The 20,213-nt window shown below is 45.1% G+C and overlaps 1 protein-coding gene across 6 annotated transcripts in view; it reads left to right on the top strand.

Moving 5' to 3' along the window:
- Palm2akap2 (PALM2 and AKAP2 fusion) overlaps positions 1-20,213 on the top strand; it is a 332,065-nt gene that overhangs the window by 219,807 nt on the left and 92,045 nt on the right. The window contains exon 1 of one of the 6 annotated variants that reach the window (XM_027403047.2): positions 6,056-6,208. The exons of the other annotated variants lie outside the window; for them this stretch is intronic. The gene's annotated coding sequence lies outside the window, so the exon portion shown is untranslated. Of the gene's footprint in view, positions 1-6,055; positions 6,209-20,213 lie in introns of those variants that run through there. 6 annotated transcript variants of the gene reach the window in all.

The following is a 20,213-nucleotide window of genomic DNA, read 5'->3' as shown; positions in this document are numbered from 1 at the left end:
AAAGGAAAGGCAGACTTGGCAACCTACAACCTGTGACAGGAGCTGGAGTAAACACAGTCCCAGAGCCAAGTGTTCTCAGAGGACGCTGTCCCTGTCCTGTTTCCTCCTTTCCCCACCTGGGTGACTGTGTTCCCCAAACCAGGCTATGGGGCAGAAACAAATGAAACAGACAAATACAGATTCCTGGCTCCAGATCACCCAGGGAAAGGAGCTCAAGACAAATACACACACATAACACACACGTGTGCTGTCACACACTCATGTATCTGCACTTAAACACACATTCTTACACATCTACAAACATACACACACACACCACAGGAACCATTGATGTATGGCATCTTTATTTATGGGTCTCCACTTACTGTTATGTCCTAAACTACTTTTGGAAGAGTTAATTTTTCTGTTTTTAGAAGGGCAAGGTTTTTGTCCTTTAGAAGGGTGAGGTTTGGGTTTTTTTCTCCTCTCTCTCTCTCTCTCTTTCTCTCTCTCTCTTTCTCTCTCTCTCTGTCTTTCTCTGTCTCCTCTCTCTCTCTCTCTCTCTCTCTCTCTCTCTCTCTCTCTCTCTTTCTCCTGACATGGTCTCACTCTGTGGCTCACACTGGCTCATAGAGTTTATTAACATAGTCCTGGCTAGTTTTAGCTTCATAACAATCCTCTAGCCTCAATCTCTCAAATACTAGGTTTATAGTCCTGAGACACCATACCCAGATGTTTTCTTGTTTGTTTATTTATTTGTTTGTTGTTTTGAGAGAAGGTCTGCATACACAGCCTGGGCTGACCTTAACCTTGAGATCTTCCTGTGTCAAAAGATTGCTGGGTCCTGTCACCAGGCCTGGCTCTAGAAAGGTAATCTTGTTTTTTATTTTGTAGTTCTTTTTGTGTTCATTTGGAGGTTCTAACGGGGTAGGGAGGTGGTGGGACCGACAGCTGCTTTTCAATACTCTTGAGTGAAGAATGGCCCCTCTCTACAGGGGTACCTCAACTAAGGGTGCAGCTTCAAGTGGGGGAAGCACATGGACCCATGAGGGAGAAATAAGACTCCCTCCTAACAACCAGACCATCTGAATCAACTCACAATCTTGAGTGACAGATGTAACAGCCAGATTGTCCTCGCTTTTTTTTTTTTTTTTTTTTTTTTTTGATGGGTGGGGGTTCACTCTGAAACATCCAGGCTGGCCTTAGATTTATAGATTTATATCCAACACTGAGGCATGAGACTCTCAGCTGATGCTTTTTGGCTTGTTCCTATTAGAAAGATGAGGTGGTAAATTCCCTTTCGTAGCAGACAATTGTGGCCTCTGGGTTTTCAGGTCAGTTCTCTGGGGCAATCTCATGTCTCTTTAAGCTTCTCTGAACTTGGGACACCTGTCCACTGCTAGGCCATTACGCACTTAGTTCATTTTGCTCAGTTTGGAGGGTAGGGGAGAAAGAGTCTTTCTGCCTGTATCTAGTCTCATTGCTTTGTGTGTCACTTTAATCCTATGTCTTACTTCTTGAGTCCCTGAATGGCCACTCCCGCCCAAGGCATTGTTTAAAGTGGGCCAACAGCAGAGGAGAGGCATCACAAGAGAAAAATGTTCACCTAGCTGGTAGTGAAAGAATTCTTCATCTCCCTCAGAAATTTCTGTGGACGGATCTCGGCTGTGGAGGTAACATTTACTCCTTCGGGTTATGTTTCTTCCACAGAAGTAGTAGTCATTTATTTTCTTCAGAAATGCTGCTAAAGCACATGCCAGAGAGAAGATGTGTTTGTAAAATACTCTCAGCTTTAGTAGCTATTGTTTTGGAGTTGGGGAGCTAGCTCTGCCAGTAAAGTGCTCACCATGCAAACAACATGAGGACCTAAGTTTGATTTTCAGAACCCACATACCAAAGCCAGGCATGGTGGCACATACTTGTAATCCCAGTACTGGGGAGCAATGGACAGGAAAGTCCTTGGCATCCTCTGGCCAGCCAGGATAGCCTACTTGGTGAGTTCTGGGATAATGATAGACCCTGTCTCAATATAACAAACTGGATGGCACCTGGGGAATGACATACAGGATTGACCTCTGCCTTCTGTATACACACACACACACACACACACACACACACACACACACACACACACTAATCACACACTAATTATCGTTTAAGAAAAATGACATCACCACCCCAGGAGTTCATGATGGAGATACAATCAGCCTTCCCATCTCTCCTGTTTTTCAAGCTTTCATGTTGTCCAGCATCATGCAGGAGCTGGACCAGTTTTCCTGTCCACAGGTTTTCTGATTTAGCAGGTGATGCCCAGCAATCTGTGTCTTTAACCAGTGCAGAAGTATATATGATGCCCATGGTTCCTATGACTGGCTAGGAGAACTGTTGTCTTAGTCTGGGGCCAGACTGCAGTGCTGGTGCTATGGTCATATGGAGTTCAGTAACTCCTTGTTAGGGGCATGAACACCTCCATGGGAACAATCACAATGCAGGGAACTAACTATATGCTCAAGGAGAATTCCTGGGAACTTCTAGAGGAAAATCAAATCTTTGTTTTGTTTTTGTTTTTTTGAGACAAGGTTTCTCTGTGTATCCCTAGCTGTCCTTGAACTCAGAGATCTGCCTGCCTCTGGAATGCTGGGAGTAAAGACATGTGCCGCCAGCCATCACCCAGCTGAGAAAAAGTGATTTAAAAGGTGCCCCGTCCCCTTTTTAACTTTCATATGCGGCTGTCCTTAGACTTACACTAATTTTACTGAACAAATTCAACATTTCTGAGCATCTGGTATATGTTCAAGCCTGGGGATATAACTCAGGTTAGTAATGTGCTTGCTTCGAACATACAAAGACCTGATGCCAGTCTCCAGCATACACAAACCAAGTATGATGGCGCGGACTTGGGATTCCACATTCAGGAGGTATAACATGGAGGATCAAAAGTTCAAGGTTTGGGCTACAGTCCAGAGCAATTGATAACTCCTGCTCTAGAGAATCTGACACCCTCATTTGGTTTCCACAGGCACCCAAACACCTACACACACACACACACACACACACACACACACACACACACACACACACTCACAGTAAAAATAAAATGCAATTTAAAGGGCTTAAATGTTTTTCGTTACATTGGGAATTTAAGATCAGTCTGATCTGGTTATGATGGCATACACCTTTAATTGAAGGACTCAAGAGGCAGATGAGAGACTGATGTAGATGGAATTCTGTAAGTGTGAGACCAACCTGGTCTGTGTAGTGAGTTCCAGGACAGCCACAGATACACAGGAAGACCTTGTCTTAAAAAACTTACATATACAGGGTCTGGAGAGATGGCTCAGCAGTTAAGAGCACTGGATGCTCTTCCAGAGGACCTGGATTCAATTCCCAGCACCCATTTGGTTTGCAACTCAAGTTCCAGGGGATCCAACACCTTACACAGACATACACGAAGACAAAACACCAACACACATAAAAATAAATAAATAAATAAATATTATATGTATATAAAAACTTAAGTGCCTAAACCAACCAAACAAAAGACCAGCTCAGGATACAGGAGACCCTGTTTTTATTTTTATTTTTTAAGGAAGTGTGCAACATAGCTGTGTGGGTAAAGGCCCTTGCTGCCAAGCTTGATGACCTGGTATACAAACACACACACACACACACACAAACACACACACACACACACCACCACCACCACCACCAAAAAAGTTTTCCAATATAATATCAGTATGCATTGAGCAAGCTTTTCTCCTAGCAATGTTACCAGTGTTTTTCTATACAATGATCTAAACTTTCAAGTTAATTTTTTTCTTTTTTTGAGGGTTTCTTTGTGCTGCTGCTCTGGCTCCTGGGTGCTGGAATTGAAGGAGTGTGTCACCAATGCCCAGCTCAACTTAACTTTAAATAGAACATTGACATTGCTTTGGAAAATATTTTTTTTTGGTTTTTCGAGACAGTTTCTCTGTGTAGCTTTGGAGCTTATCCTGGCACTTGCTCTAGAGACCAGGTGGGCCTCAAACTCACAGACCTCCACCTTCTCTGCCTCCCAAGTTCTGGGATTAAAGGTGTGCACCACCAACTCCTGGCGGAAAATATATAATTTAACATTTACTCTTTCTAATGATGTAGCAGATTACATTAGTAACTTTTATGCTCACTCTAATATAGGCATACACGAGAAGAAAGGAGTGAGACACCTGCCATGGGAGGGTTTGTGTAAAGCATCACCTTTGCTGTGATCTCAGAGGCCTTCCTTGTCCAGTCTGTGGTCCATAAAGACAGATACTTGTGATACCCAAGCACATTCATTGCCTGGAACATTCTCCTGTGATACTGATGTCTTCAAAATGTAGGGCACCCAAATCTTTTTCTTTCTTTTTCTTTTTAGACAAGGTCTCACAGTGTAGCTCAGAACTCACCAGATTCTAGCCCAGGCTAGCTAAGAACTCTCCAGGTTGGTGTCAAATTGACTGCTTTAGCCTCTCAAGTGCTGAGTTTACAGGCCAGGGAGGGAGGAAGGAAGGAAAAAGAAGGGAAAGGGAAGAAAGAGGGAAAGGAGGAAGGAAGAAAGGAAGGAAGGAAGGAAGGAAAGGAAGGAAGGAAGGCAAGTTCATGCTAGCCAATAAATACTGAAACTCAATGGTGTCTAAAAAATATGAAAAATCAGTGGTAAAAGGCAGGCATGGTGGCCTCTTCAGACCAGCCAGGACTATGGAAAGGCAAAAGACCCCAAGCAAACAAACCAAAACTGGTTACTAGACAATCTCCAACTGCTAAGGAAAGGAAGCCTGTTGACTGAGGACCAGTGATGTTTCCTTGCAAGATTTATCGGGTTCCCTGGGTCAGTGTAGGGGCAAGGGTCAGGCAAGAGAAAGCCCTTCTTGGAGAAGGCCTGCTTCCCAGGTCCTGACGTGAAGGCAGTTTTCGGGGAAATTCCCGGAGGCAACTCGTCTTTGTATTGGAAATCTGGGACCTCCGGAGGTTAGGGAAGTGAAATCAGGCCGGAGCAGTGACTTTCCAAGCTTTATTTGTCATTCAAATTTGATTTTCAGAAGCTGAGCCCTGGGGGCCTGTGATTGTGAATGGGGGTGGGGTGACTGGGGAGCACTGGGAAAGCCCCAGGGAACTTGGATGGCTGTGGATCACTGGGGAAAGCTGCCCTAGTGGAAAGTTGAAAATGATTCCATTCTGTGTGTTCCTCCGTAGACAACATCCCCTAAAGCCGAGTAAGACACAAAAAGCTTGCTTTTTGAAAATGCTGTTTTCTGTGTGGGACATTTATGGGTATATTGGCGTCCTCTCTAAGGACTTCTAGACAGGTCGGTTCTCAAAGGGTCATTAACATTATTTAAATATTCATGTAGGGGGAGGGGCAGCAGACTGAAATTTCAGACTTCTTTGAAAGAGGGGTGGCTGGCCACCTGCCTAATGGAGCCCAGCGGGGCGTATCAGCTGCTTCCTATCTACCTCTGGCATTAACAGGCACGCTTTGACACCACGAAGCTAACGACGACTGCACAGGCACTGCAGCCTGAAGGATGGGTGAACCAATGCTTTTCCAGAATCTCTGCCGCATCTCAGCCTCTGGACCACATTAAATCCTTATTATAACCAAGATACACTTCCCAGCCAACCGCTGTGCGGTGGTGGCTCTTACCCGGGGACCATGGCTTTCTCCCCCTGAGGTAGTAGTTCAGCATCCAGGCTCTGTGAGTGAACATAGGCATTCACACACTTCCACACATACTCAAACACACATATACATACAGCAACGCCCTCCCGGGCACACCCACCCATGCACTAACACTCTCCAGGCACACAGCGCCCCTCCCCCCCGTCCCCCGTTAGGAAATACGTTCTCTCGCCACTTCTCCATCCCTTTAGTTTCTCCATTCATTCATGCAGGCATGGATGCATTCATTCAGTCAATCATTTCTGGAGACTTAGGTTCTGTCCCATCTAGCAAAAGGAGATGTGGGTGGATGGGGAGGAGCAGTGAAAAAGGAGGGGCGGACCACCGGCTTGGAATGGGGCGGGCCTGGTCGGGTGGGCGGGGCTCCCGGGTCCCAGGCCAGCCAGGGAGCTCCAGCTCCCGGCAGATGCTCTGGCCCCTGCTTGGGGCTGTGGCGCGTCTTTCCCGGGACGCCGGGAACAGCAGGCAGCTGCCGCGCCACGCTGGAGCGGAGCCAGAGGATTGCGCCCTCGGAGCCGACATCCAGAGGTGGGTGTTCAAGTTGGGGCACGGCGGTTTGGAACTTTGGGGTTAGAGTGCTCTCCCGCATGGGGGAAGGGTGGCTAGTGAGGGGCTGAGAGTCAAGTCTGTGCCTAGTGGATCGTTGTGTCTGGTCAGGCTGGAAGTCCATGTGCCTTTGAATTTCTTAGATTTGGGGGCAGAGCCGGGCTTCGGACTGCTTTATTCAACATTTACATATGCTTTTAAGAAAAAACCAGCCCCGCCTTCGGTCGAGCTATACAGAAAAAACGGTGAAATCAAATGTGGCTGTGCACCAGAGCCGGGGAGGATGGAGTCACCGAAGTCAGCTAGCCAAAAGGGCGCAAGTTCTGCCTGCTTAGGTGGAGGTGCCGGCGGCATCTTTGGAAGTCCAGAGCTTTGCAGGGAAACTGAGGCCTAGAGTATTTTGGTCCCTGGTCAGTTGGAGGAATTTTGGATTGGAGTCCAGAGTACTGAATTTAGCTGATGGAGGGAGCAACGGTTTAGGGCCACAGGGCAGTTGGGGTTCAAGCTAAGCAGGTTCGTCTGTCCTGAGGCTCGGCCTTCAGGAGTTCAAATCAGCCCGAGTGCGAGTGTCTGGGAACACTTTGAAGGAAATGCTAGGAGCAGATCGTAGAGGAAAGCGCCACGGGTAAAGTCTGTGGAGGCGGCACACCGGCAGGGATCAGAGCAGGGAGACTGTGGCAGCCCGGGAAATTCTAGAGAAAGTCTGTGGATTAGAAGGTACGGAAAGGAAGCCCGTGAGAACGGGAACCCGCACTCAGAGCAGCAGCGCAGGTGGCCGGATGAGTGAGAGCCGGTTGCCAGGGTCGGAGCAGCCAGTGATGAGCCAAACAAGCTGGGCCAGCAGCCGGATCGCCGAGCTCTGCAACACAGATGCAATTCATGACACTGACCATTCCTAGGGACCGTCATCCCAAGCCACATAAAGGGGAGCGTCTGTGAAAGAGATGACAATGGATACTCTCCCCAGACCCGGTAGTGATTTGTCCCAAAGGTTGTATACTTTGACAAATCAGCAACTTTCCCTGTGTCAGTTCCAAGCCCAGTGGCAATAACCCGGCCACTTTACTGCTGGCATTTGTCTTTGAAAATGGATTGTATCTGCCTATACGTCCATATAGCTGGCATATTTTATGGTTGAATCTATGAACAAGTTTTGCTTCTCCCTGGACGCTCCTTTTGTCTCAGCACATGTTCACAGGCGCCTGGAGGGTGAGGAGGACACGCACCTGCCATCTACATCCCTGGGGACCAGCTTGTCTTTGTTCTGATGAATTCACCTAAGCATCACGTTTGCCTCCCTGGCAGCATTTCCACTTTAACCAAACATCCTCTCTTCCAGTCTGGCACCATTCCCAATTTTGACCGACTAGATTTTATAGTATTATAGGAAGAATGTGTTTTACCATTTTATAACATAGATGTGCACTTCTGATCAACTGTCTACTACTTGATCTCGTCTTTGTTTTTGATCCTTGTATTTTTCTTTCTTTTTTAAAGAGAATCCACTCCCTTGGATAGAGGGACCTCAAGAGTCATGTGGACCTCTCCCCTCCAGTTAGTTTAACTGAGGCAACAAAATTAGCTCTGAGCCAGGAACATCAAATGTAACCCTCCCTAGGTCTCCATCTCTGCCCGATCAGGACTCACCATGGAGTTCTGTTTGGTTTCTTTCTGGGATGCTGAGATGCAATCGTGAACGGCTTGGCTGGACTTTGAGTTAGGACAAACATTTTGAAATCCCTATTATCTCATAGCTCTGGCATGACAGTTGGCGTTGCTTTCTGCCTGCAGAGTGTGGCGTAGTGTTGTCAGAATTCATTTAACTTTCATAAGTGGTTTGTTCTGACCCGGTAGCCAGAGGATCCCCAGTGAGTAAGGTGAAGCAGGCTGTCTTAACTTACTGATCAAATGAGGGGAACATGACCCCGCTGGTTGCTCTATTTCTCAAACATTCAATATTTTATTATAGGGTTAACCCACAGCACCATGAACTTTGTAGTTACTGTTGATGTTGCCCTCATCGATTCAGGGGACCCTTGTAGGGAACGTGGCTCAAGCCTTAATCTCAGTATAGTAGAAGCAGAAGCAGGAAGATTGCCGAAGGACTTTGAGTTCCAGGTCAGCCTGACTGACATACACAATGGACCTGTCTTAAAGGGAGGGGGACATGCCTTTAATGTCAGCCCTCAGATGTAGATAGATGTCTGTGAGTCTGAGGCCAGCCTGGTCACCAGGTCAGCCAGGGTGACATAGTGAGGCCCTGTCTCAAAAAAAATAAAAAATAAAAAAAGGTAACTAACCACACATTTTTAAATGAAAATTACTGTGCTCTTAAAATACCCATGGCCCAGATTTCTATCACAGTTGTTATTAGTGACCTATGCTCACTAGGGTAATGAGAAGTTTAGATAAAGATGAAATTATGAAATTGAATTTGGATTGAGGTTGTGTTAAGAGATTTTTAATAGTTGAAACAGGAGCATTGGTGAAAATTAACTCTTCAAGATCAAAGGTTTGATGTCTAGTTCCATGCTTTCATTTATGCCTATTCCAATGCTGGTAGAACTGATGCTGCAACTTGAGTCAGCCCTCAGAATGGCTGAAAAACATAGGCGTCACCAGTGTGCTTAGATGATTGGATAGGGTCTGTGCCAGCTACTGGTAGTTTGAGAGCACTGCTTAACATATGTATGAAGTTCAACAATTTTAGTAAGTTTTGATAGCAAATGGTTTGTTTTGTTTATGCCTACAAACTCAACACCCAGAGGCAGATTTTCTATGAAGCCAAAGAAAGGAAGATCTTATAAAAGAAAGAGAAAAAGAAAAAAAGAAAACCACCAAACTCCTTATACTTGAAGTGTCCTCCTGACACTAGCACTGTGGGTGATGAGAGCATAGCTCAAAACCCCCATAGTGGAGGATGGGATAATACCTTCCTTTTTGTATTCCTGTCTTAAAGCCGGAGGATGCAGCTCACCTAGCATGCCTAAGGCCCCATTTCCTTCCCTGCCCTGGAAAAACAAAAACTAAAAAGATAAAGGGACAGAGGCAGGAGGAATTCACTTGTCATAAGACAGTTTTCTCTAAGAACATGTAAAACTGATGTCCACAAACTGACAGCAAGGGCCTCTTGCTGAAAACAATAGCCACATAACTCATTGAACACGGAGATGTCGAGCTGGTGCCTATATAGTATAGAATCTTCAACCCTGTTTGTGTTCCAGTGTCTTTGGTACAGGTGCTTTGCATGTTACCCCCACCCCCCAAAAATGTAAACACCAAGCCAATCACAAATTCTTTATCTACAACGGTGTACTGCTTGCAAGATATGCTAGGGCAATGGTGGCATAAAATTGTGGGAATAATCAACCAATAGCTGATTTGACTTAAGGTTTACTCTGAAAGATAGAACATGTACCCAGACACTGCATGGGTGACCAAGAACCTGAAACTAGATAGCCCAGGAACCTAGGGTAAAACCAAATAATACTATTCTAAAAAAAGAAAAAATATGTAATGATTCAAAATTACTCCTAATGATGTTCTACCATACTTATAGATCACTGCCTTGCTCAGTCATAATCAGAGAAGCTTCCTCCTGCAGTAGATGGGAACAAATACAGAGACCCTCAGCCAGACAATATTCAGAGAGTGAGAGAGCTTGGATGCTGAGCCCTAAAAGGGATGTCTCCATCAAATTCCTTCCCTCAGAGCTCAGGAAACCCCATGGAAGAGGAGGTGGAAGTATAGTGTAAGAGCCGGGGGTGGAGAACACCAGGAAAACAGGGTTCCCTAAATCAACATGAGCAAAGCTCTTTTAACTCAGAGACTGAGGCAGCATGCACAGGGCCTGCACAGGTCTGCACCAGGTCCTCTGTGCTTTATATGACTGTTTTTATGGGATTCATGAACATGCGAACAAGTGGATCTCTGATTCCTGTGTCTTCCCTTGGACTCTTTTCCTTCTTGCTCACCTTCAATATGATAGTTTCTGTTTTATCTTACTACCTTTTATTTTGTTATATTTTTAAAAAATGAATGAATGAAGCTGGGCGTTGGTAGCACACACCTTTAATCCCAGCACTTGGGAGGCAGAGGCAGGCGGATCTCTGTGAGTTTGAGGCCAGCCTGGTCTCCGGAGTGAGTATCAGGATAGGATCCAAAGCTACACAGAGAAAACCTGTCTCGAAAAACCAAAAAAAAAAAAAAAAAAAAAAAAAAAAAAAAAAAAAAGAATTAATGAATGAAAGCCAAACACTAAGCTAAAGATTAACAACTGAACTGTCATTTATGCTTTAAGATGGACATTATTTGTTTTAGAATTTTGAGGCAGAGTCTCACCATGTAGCTCAGTCTGGCCTGTAACTCTCCTTCCTGCCCGGGTCACCAGAGTCCTGGCTTTACAGATGTATGCTACCACATCTGGCCATAAATGACTTTTTGAAGTTATAGTGACTGTACAGGAGGTTCATCATTCATCCTTTACGCTGATATAGGAACCTGATGCCTTCCTCAAGTCCTCTCCTTTTCATTTGCTGGTATTTGCTTTGCCTGATGTTCTCGCCTCATCTCATTGTTGCTGGTTCCACGCTGGCTTTCTTCTTCCTCTTCTTCTTCTTCTTCTTCTTCTTCTTCTTCTTCTTCTTCTTCTTCTTCTTCTTCTTCTTCTTCTTTCTCCTCCTCCTCCTCCTCCTTCTCCTCCTCCTCTTCCTCTTCCTCTTCCTCCTCCTCCTCTTTTTCTTCTTCCTCCTCCTCCTCTTTTTCTTCCTCCTCCTCCTCCTCCTCCTCCTCCTCCTCCTCCTCCTCCTCCTCCTTCTCCTCCTCCTCCTCTTTACTTTTTTCATTCTCCTTCTGTGTATCCCTGGCTATCCAAGAACTTTCTGTAGACCATACTGGCCTCAAAGTCAGAGATCCACCTGCCTCTGCTTCCAGAGTGCTGGAATTAAAGGTGTGCACATTGGCCTTTCTTTCACTTGAGAAGCCATTGGCCAAACATGAGGAAGATGGACCCATTTTCAGAACCCAAATCTTAGGTTTAAGTTTACTTGCTGACCCACGGGTGCTGCTGGGGCTTTCCTTCCCAAAGCACTACAGGAGACTTAAGGAGCTAAGCTGAGTGGCTAAGGCAGAGAAATGATAACTTTCAATGAAAGTTGGAATTAAAATGTTTTAGAAAAACCCTGAGAAGCCAAGATAATGCAGTCCACTCTTCAGTTAACTGATGTTTTTATGGATTGTTTTGTGGCACCTTTAATGAAGTGAATGTAGCAGAAACACTAACTTTGAGTTAATTCTTACACATTGCAAAACAGATTTTAGAATACATTATTGTTATTATTATTATTATTATTATTATTATTATTATTTTATTATTATGAGACAGGGTTTCTCTGTGTAACAGCTCTGGGCTGTCCTGGAGCAAACTCTGTAGACCAAGATGGCCTTGAATTCACAGAGACCTGCCTGCCTCTGCCTCCTGAGTGCTGGGATTAAGGTGTGCACCACCACTGCCCAGCATAGCATACATTTTTAAGTGTGTGTGTGTGTGTGTGTGTGTGTGTGTGTGTGTGTGTGTGTGTGTGGACATGTGTGTGCCACTGCAGAGGATAGCCTGTGGAAGTAGGTTTCATCTTTCCACCCTGTGGGTTCTGGGGATGACACTCAGGTCGTCAGGCTTGGTAGCAATGCCTTTACTTAACTGTCTACCAGCCCTGAAGTTTGATTTTCTACTTTTCATAGGATGCCATGATACACATGTGGAGATCAGAGCATAACTTTGTGGAGTTGCTTCTGGGGCAGAACTCCAGCTGTCTGTCAGGCTTTCATGGCTAGCTCTCTACTCAATGAGCCCTCTTGTCAGCCCATTTTAAAAATCAAACTTATTTAAAAAAAAAAAAAAAAGAATTCTCTACTCTTAGGCCAGCTATCCTATGCTAAGATGGACTAGAATATTTTACAAAGTATGTTGGCTTGAAATAGAAACCAGGGATTCACACACAACAGGAATTAGAACATGCAAACCCTGACATGTTCTAGAAATCTTCTTTACATTAATGACTGCTGTGAAGACATATCCCCACCCCCAATGTCTATAGAGGGAGACTGTCCAGCTGAGGTCTAGTGATGATCCAGCATCCTTCCCCATCTAAGGATCCTAGCTCTGCACTAACTCAATGTTTACTTGGGCATATAGCTCTGTCATTCCCAGAATGGCAGGGATGAAGGATTCTGGGAACCCAGGGTCCTAGCAGAGATGTTAGGATTAAGATCACACATTGGTTTGTGTTTGGTTCTTTTCTTTTTCTTTTTATTCATTTGCTTATTATTTATTTATTAATTTGGGATGGAATTTTCATATTGTAGCTCAGGAGGGCTGTGAACTTGTAGGAATCTTTCCTTGTGGGTCTCATGGATGTAGGAGTCACTCCACCCACCAGTGGCCATTGGGAACCACACCTTTGAGGAGCCTAGGTACTGCCTTTCAAACTGCCTCTCATAGTAATGCCAAGAAGCATGAGAGCCTTCTGCCACAGGGTGTGAGCCTAGCATGGAGATCCAGCACTTGGTAGTGAGAGAAGCTAAGAAGGGGAGGGAGAGAGAGCCCCACTCACATCTCAGATCTATTGAGTCACAGTCAGGATTTTGACAAAATTCCCAAGGATTCATATGCAAAGAAGTTCTGCTCCTTCTGATTTGGAAGTAGGCTGGGCTTGAAACTGTCCAAACCTGAGGAGTTGAGTTAACAGACTGGAACTGAAAGAATCTATCTTAGTGAGGGTGGGAGAGTAAATACAGACCAGGGTACATCAGAACATCCTGCAGTGCACCAGACAGACAGCCTCCTCTCCAGTGCACCAGACAGACAGCCTCCTCTCCAGTGTACCAGACAGACAGTCTCCTTTCCAGTCCAATTCTCCTCACCCCAACAGAGAATTGCCCTGTTCCATGTGTCAATAATGACTGTGTTAAGAAACCTTGACCTTGGAGCTGGTTGAGAAAACATTTATTACTCTTGCAGAGGACCCAAATTTGGTTCTTAGCATTCATGGTAGGCAGCTCACAACTGCCTAGGAATCAAGCTCCAGTGGACTCAAGGCCCTCTTCTGGCCTCTGGGGTTACCTTCACTCATGTGTACATACCTACACACAGGCACATGAATGTGTGTGTGTGTGTGTGTGTGTTTATATATATATATTAAAATAAATATAATATTAAAATTAAATAGAGATAGAGGCAGGTAGATCTCTGTAGTTCCAGGTCAGCCAGGGCTATAGAGAGAGAGCCTGTCTCAAAACACAACAACCAACAAAATAAATAAATAAATAAAGCGAAAAGGCAAATTTGTCATTTCTCTTTAAAAAAAAAAAAAAAAAAGAAGAAGAAGAAAGGAGGCTAGAGAAATGGTCCAGTGGTTAGGAACACTGGCTGCTCTTCCAGAGGACCTGGGTTCAATTCCCAGCACCCACATGGTAGCTCACAACTGTCTGTAACCCCAATTCCAGGGCATCTGACACCTTCACACAGGCATACATGCAGGCAGAACACCAATGCACATAAAATAAAAATAAATAAATCATTAAGGGAAACAAAACAAGAAAGGAGCCCTAGTCGATTGCTAACCTTAGGGATTGCTTAGTGCCTTATCCCTAGCCAGACTGCTCTGCCACATGCAGCTGTGAAACTCTTCCTGGGACCTGAGCGAGAGAGCCATGAATCAGAAATACCCATGATGCTCATAGCACCGGGGGTCATTGGCTTTGGTATACAGGAGATACTGAGTGGTTTTCTAAACAAGTGACTGTGATGAGCCTACCACTGGATGACAACCGACCCAGTCCTGTCTGCAACCAGTCAGCACCTGCTCTGTATTTACTTATTTCACTCCTGAGACTTGCCCAGGACTGAGTTCTAGCTTTCAGTATCCAAGCAAATGTGCTCGGCCAGCTGTGCCACCTGGAGGCTGGGAGAAGAAATGCCAGGATGGGGAGTGGGTGCAGACGGGGACTTGCAGCCCTAGGACCCTTGCTTTTCTCCTTCGGAGCCTTTTGATCTCATGGGTACCACTGCTGGCACTCTCCTCCTTCCCACCTTCTTACTAGATGCTGTTTTCCTTTCCCTCTCCCCTTTGCTTCCTTCCTTCCTTCCTTCCTTCCTTCCTTCCTTCCTTCCTTCCTTCCTTCCTTCCTTCCTTTGAACCTGAGTTAAGACCTGCATTGAGCCAACATCCTTACTGCATATTGAGGCCTTCCCTCCAATGTTTTTGAAGAAGCACTGTTAATCTGCAGGGCCTGCAGCGTGCTAGACAAGTGCTCTGCCTCTGCTTTACATCCTTAGTTGGTGATCCCCAGCTGTCAGTCGTCTGGAGGCCTGCTGCTACAGCAGCCTTCACCTACTTTGTTTTACTCCATTCTACGCCCCTCCTGCCTTTACTAGTAGAAGCATCACATTCTGATCCTTTTAAATTGGGTTTTGAAAACAACCCGGATTTATCATGGGGTCATCCCAAGGAGAAGAAAGCCCTTTGCGAATTCTGTGCCGCTTCTTTTTCAAGATGTTTATTTCCCTTGCAAATGAGAGGCAGGACTGTTGACTAGAGAAGACTTGATGGGCGGTGCCCAGCTGGCTGCAGAACATTCTGCTCCAGCCATTGAATTCAGGAGCCAGAGCTCTCTGGGCCTCAGATCAGAGTTGAAGGTGGCTTCTCCAGGCAGGGAAGGCTGTGTTTTTCCAGCTGTTCTTCTCCAAAGAGCCCCAAGTGAAGAAAACCAGGACCACTCTGCTAGTAAAAGGGGAGTGGACCATGAGAAGTGGACCATGACCTACCAGATAGGTCAGCAAAGGGAAGGCTTGCCCCCTCCAACTGATTCTTAGCAATTGTCTTAAGAAGCTTAATTTTTTCCTGTTGTTTTTCCTCTTGTTTCTACACGAAACAAGATCTCATGTAGCATAGGCTGGCCTTGAACTTACTGTGAAAGCAAAGATGGTCTTGATTTTCTGATTTTCCCATCTATATCCCATATTCTATAGGTATGCACTACCACACCTATTTTATGTAGTGTTGGAGACTGATCTCAGCCCCCAGAGCTCAATAAAGTCATTCCTGGGGTGCTGGGTGTCTTGCCCATACTCCGTGTGCACACTACCACAAAGCTATACCTATGCCCCCAATTTAAGCATATACCTGTCTAAAAGGTGCATGAACAACAAGAAGAAAACCAAAATCAGAGTGCCCAAGAGATGGCTTCTTGTGCACATGTTTGCTTTTCCTGGGATGCTTTCCCTATGTTGCCCAGGATAGCCCTGAGCTTCTGGGCTCAAATCATTCTCCTACCTCAGACTCTCAAGTAGCTGGGACTACAGGTGTCTTGGTCATGTGGCAGCCTGTGCATTTTGCTACTGTAATCATTAACTTAATAGTTTCGACAATGTACATCTTTTTTTTTTTTTTTTTTTTTTTTTTTTGAGTCAGGGTCTCATGAGTCCCTGGAACTCACTCTGTAGACCAACTGGCCTTGAATCCACAGAGATTCAATTGCCTCTGCCTCCTGAGTTCTGGGATTAAAGGTGTGCATTGCCACACCTGGCATCCTCCTTGGGTTTGTTGTGGTTTCTAGTGCCAGTCCTATGAGTTTACTCTGTGTCCAAATGTCTTGTCATATTTGGATTTCAACAGAAGAGTTGGGGGGCAGGAGGAGGCACATAATCCATCCCATAATAGCCATATGCATTGCTCTGTGTCCTATATGATCAAGTTTGAGGCTCTGGGAATCCTGGGTAAATGTGGTGACCTGGAGAGTCCCTGAAGTCTGTTCACTTTTTTAGGAGCTTCTAAGGAACTGTTCAAAACACCTGGGTGAAGGCAGCAAGGGCTCTTTCTAAAACACCCAGTGTCATGGCATTGATGGCTTTGATCCTTATTATAACAAAAGTCAGGAAGAGCCCTGTGGTGGTGGCATGACTTTAATCCCAGTTCTTGGAGGCAGATCTCTGTGAGTTGGAAGCCAGCCTGGTCTACAGAATGAGTTCCAAGACAGATAGACTCCAAAGCTACAGAGAAACCCTCTCTTGAAAAACCAAAACCAAAACCAAACCAAAACAAAACAAAACCAAAAATACTCAATGCCCAATGCAGAAACAAGCATCGAGAACCACAGCTGCCCACTGGAGGAGTGAGGAAGAGAAAATGAAGGAAGATGAGGTGTGGATTGTGGTTGAACAAAGGCTCATGCAAAAGTGATTTGTGAAAGCTAGAGAAGAAAAACCAGCTGGACTCCCCAGGATGGTGACATGTCTGTCCTCCCTGGAGGGAAGACCGCACAGAGGGCCTGATATACTCTAGAGTGGGGCAGCTCAGAGTGTATAAAGGTCCAAATGCTCCATTCAGGTAAAGATACTCAGTGGGGGCTGGAACAATGGCTCAGTGCCTAAGCTTTTACTGCTCTTGCAGAGGACTGAGTTCAATTCCCAGTGCCAGTCTTGGGCAGCTCACCATTACCTGTAATTCTAGCTCCAGGGGGATTCAACCTCCATAGGCTGGCTCCTCAGAGTTGTGTGTTGAGCTGCTGCACTGATAGGAGGATATGAATTGAATATGAATTGAATTGCTATGCAGGGGCTGGGACAGCACCCCCGGTTTCTACAGAAAGGGGAGCTCATCACAATCTTGAAGACATACCTTTTTTGGACTTTGATATTTCCTCAGTTGGAAGGGAGTGCTCAGGGAGCGACCTGTGAGTTTCTACATGTGTCACATAGCATTAGCAGCCTTGAATGGCTTGTCCCCATTAGAAAGCTTTTTGGTGTCACAGCAGCAGAATGGCTTTCTGTTAGAGAACCTGCTTTCTTTTCTGATAACCATGACAGCAGTGTGGCTGCAGCCTGATAGCTTATGGATGCTTGATACAGAAAAGCATTTCTTCTCCTTCTCTTCTTCTTCTTCATCCTCCTCTTCTTCCCCTTCCTCTTCCTCTTCCTGTTCTCCTCCTCCTCCTCCTCCCCCGCACGCTTTCTGTTTTCTTTCTTTTTGTAGCCCCAAAAGATGGGGCTCATGCAGCCCCAAGCTGGTCTTGAACCCTTGGTGCTCCTGCTTCCACCTCCCAAGTGCTGGGATCACAGATGCACATCACCACACCTGACTCTACTTGGAGTCTCTCTGAACTTGTTTGTTCTAGAAACCTCAAGTGAATCAAATCACAGAATATTTGATTTTTGAGACTGACTTATTTCACTCAGCATAGTCCTTGGGGTTTGTCCAGATTGTAGCAAATCCCAGGATTTTATGCCTTGAATTAACTGATTGCTTTTTAAGTGCCTGTGTTGCCTGTGGGCCTCAAGGGGTCCTGCTCAGTCTCCCAAGTGCTGGGATTACAGGCAAGCCATTCCTTTTTTTATTGTGGGAAGAAGATGGTTTTTGAGACAGTCTCATAGCCCCAGCTGGCCTGGTATTTGTAGCAATCCTCCTGCATAGTCTCCAGGGGTTCTGGGGTTTTGTGAGAATGAGCCCTATGCTCTGTTGCTTAGGCTGGTCTCAAATTCTTGAATTTAAGTCATTAGCTCCTCTTCCGCAGCCTCTAGCATATCTGAGACTACAGACATCTGTCACTATACTCAGCTGTCTTTCATTTTAAAAAAAATCACATTGAGTGTGTGTGTGTGTGTGTGTGCATGTGTGTTTGTGCTCGTACACACACTCATGTGTGCATGCATGCACATGAGCATGCTACATTGTGTGTGTGTGTGTGTGTGTGTGTGTGTGTGTGTGTGTGTGTGTGTTTGTAGATCAGTTGGCAACTTTCCAGAGTCAGCTCTCTCTAACATGGCTTCTGGGGATTGAACTCACTCAGGTTGGCAGGCTACCCCACCCCCTTTTTTGAAATAGAGTCTTGCTATGTAGTCTGGGTTGACTTGGCACTTGCTGTATAAGTCCAGACTGACCTTGAACTTGAGGTACTCCTTCCTCAACAACACAAGTGCTGGGATTTCAGGTGTGTGCCACCACACCCAAGTTCTTTTATTCCTTTCAAAACTGAATAAATGTAGGCTGTAATCCCAGGACTAGAAAAATAACTGAATTAATAGTTCATGGTACATATTAGCCAGCTTCCAAGATCTAGTCGATTGTGTTGATATTGTCAAATGTGCTTTAGAGAGGCACATTCCATTCCTATGGTCCCCAGGAGTTGGGAAGAATTCTCTGTCCTTACCCTGAAGGAGTTTAACCTTCAGGAAAGATGCAGAGTGAAAAGCTATATGATGTGAGCCATCTACTCAGGGGGTTACAGAAGGAGAGGGACAGATTGACAAGGTGGCTGCTTTGTGGCTCACAGGGCAGGTGAAGGACTATTCCATGAGTGTATAGATTTAAATAGATTCCAGAGCCAACTTCACACCCTGGCTTTGTCATTCTCTTTGTCAGTTCAAGCACTCTGAGCCTTGGTGAGCTCAGTGTCCTCACCTGTACAGCTTGGAGAATGGTCCTTAACTCACAGTTAGGAGGATTAAACTGGGAAACATGGGCACGGAGTTTAATAGACAGCTTGGCATGTAGTACTAAGAGTCAGGAAGCAAAAATCTGTCTACAAAACGTCAGTCCATCTGGCTTTCTGTAAAATTTGTTCTTGCTCACTTAATATGACCAAAAATGTGAGCATCTGTATTCTAGGCCATTTTTCTTTCTACCTTTTTCTTTTTTCTTTTTCAAAACTGGGTCTTTCTACATAGTCTTGGTTGTCCTGGAATTCACGCTGCAGACCAGGCTTGCCTCAGACTCATGGAGATGGATCTGCCTCTGCTTCCTTAGTGCTGGGATTAAAAGCGTGTGCTGCCATGCCCCGCTTTTGCTGCCGTTTTTTCATGTGCTGTTGGTCTCTACCACTCCGTGTCAGTAGTTTCAGCTCAGCATCCTGTTTGTGAGCCTCATATCATGTACAAGATAGTAACTTTCATTTATCAGATAATTGATATGAAAGCCGGAAGAGCTGGACTTTCTTATCGTTGGGAAGATAGAGAAGAGGAAGGAAAACCATCTCCTTGTCTGTTATTTTGGTGTCTCTAACTGAAGAGTTAGCTCCAGGCAGAGCAGGGAGAATGGATGCCAGGGCTCCTCTCTTTTGAGTGACAGACAGCTCAGGGCAGTTCTCTCAGTTAAGGACTTCATGTGTGGATTATTTTAATCCCAGACAACAAAATACTCTCATTGTTTAGTAATAATACCACTGATAGTCATTTTAGTATGTGCTGGGGATTAAAATTGGCAACACACATGCTCCACCCCTGGACTAAACATCTTTAACAGCTACACTCTCTGTCACAAGAAAGGCTTTAAAAACTACAAATAAGGTAAAATAGTAGAATTGATGCCTAAGACATTTTTCTATTAAAGATCTCCCCAAGGTGTTCTAGAATGTACATTTGGGGCACAGTATCCTCTAAAACAGTGCTTTTCAACCTTCCTAATGCTTCGACCCTTTAATACAGTTCCTCATGTTGTGGAGACTCCCAACCGTAAAATTATTTTTGTGGCTACTTCATATCTGTAATTTAGCTCCTGTTATGAATCATAATGTAAATATTGTTTTGGAGATAGAGGTTTGACAAAAGGGTCGAGATCCACAGGTTGAGAACTGCTGCTCTAGAACATTCCTTACTCTATTCCTGTTTGTCTGTTGGGTGGGTGTTTCCCCCTTCAAGGCAATTGAATCCATTATCAGTTGGGAGAAGAAACACAACAAAAAGTGTCCCCAGCCCCAACAATAGTGTTTTAAAATGCTTTGTACACAGTACTCTTTAAAAAGGCACCTGAGGCGGGTGGGTGTGACACAGGAATTTCCTCCTCCACCCCGACTGCTGCCAAGCTGTAAACTAATATTGTGAGAGAGGAGAAATATGCTGCTCTCAACTTTCTATGGGGATATCATTTGGTGCTTTTGTTTACTAGGATTAATGAAGACTTCCCTCCAAATGCTCTGAGAGTTTCTGCTTTAATTT

Source organism: Cricetulus griseus, chromosome 2, assembly GCF_003668045.3.
Source record: "Cricetulus griseus strain 17A/GY chromosome 2, alternate assembly CriGri-PICRH-1.0, whole genome shotgun sequence".
In the NCBI taxonomy this organism is placed as follows: Eukaryota; Metazoa; Chordata; class Mammalia; order Rodentia; family Cricetidae; genus Cricetulus; species Cricetulus griseus.
This window is presented reverse-complemented; position numbering and strand designations above follow the sequence as displayed.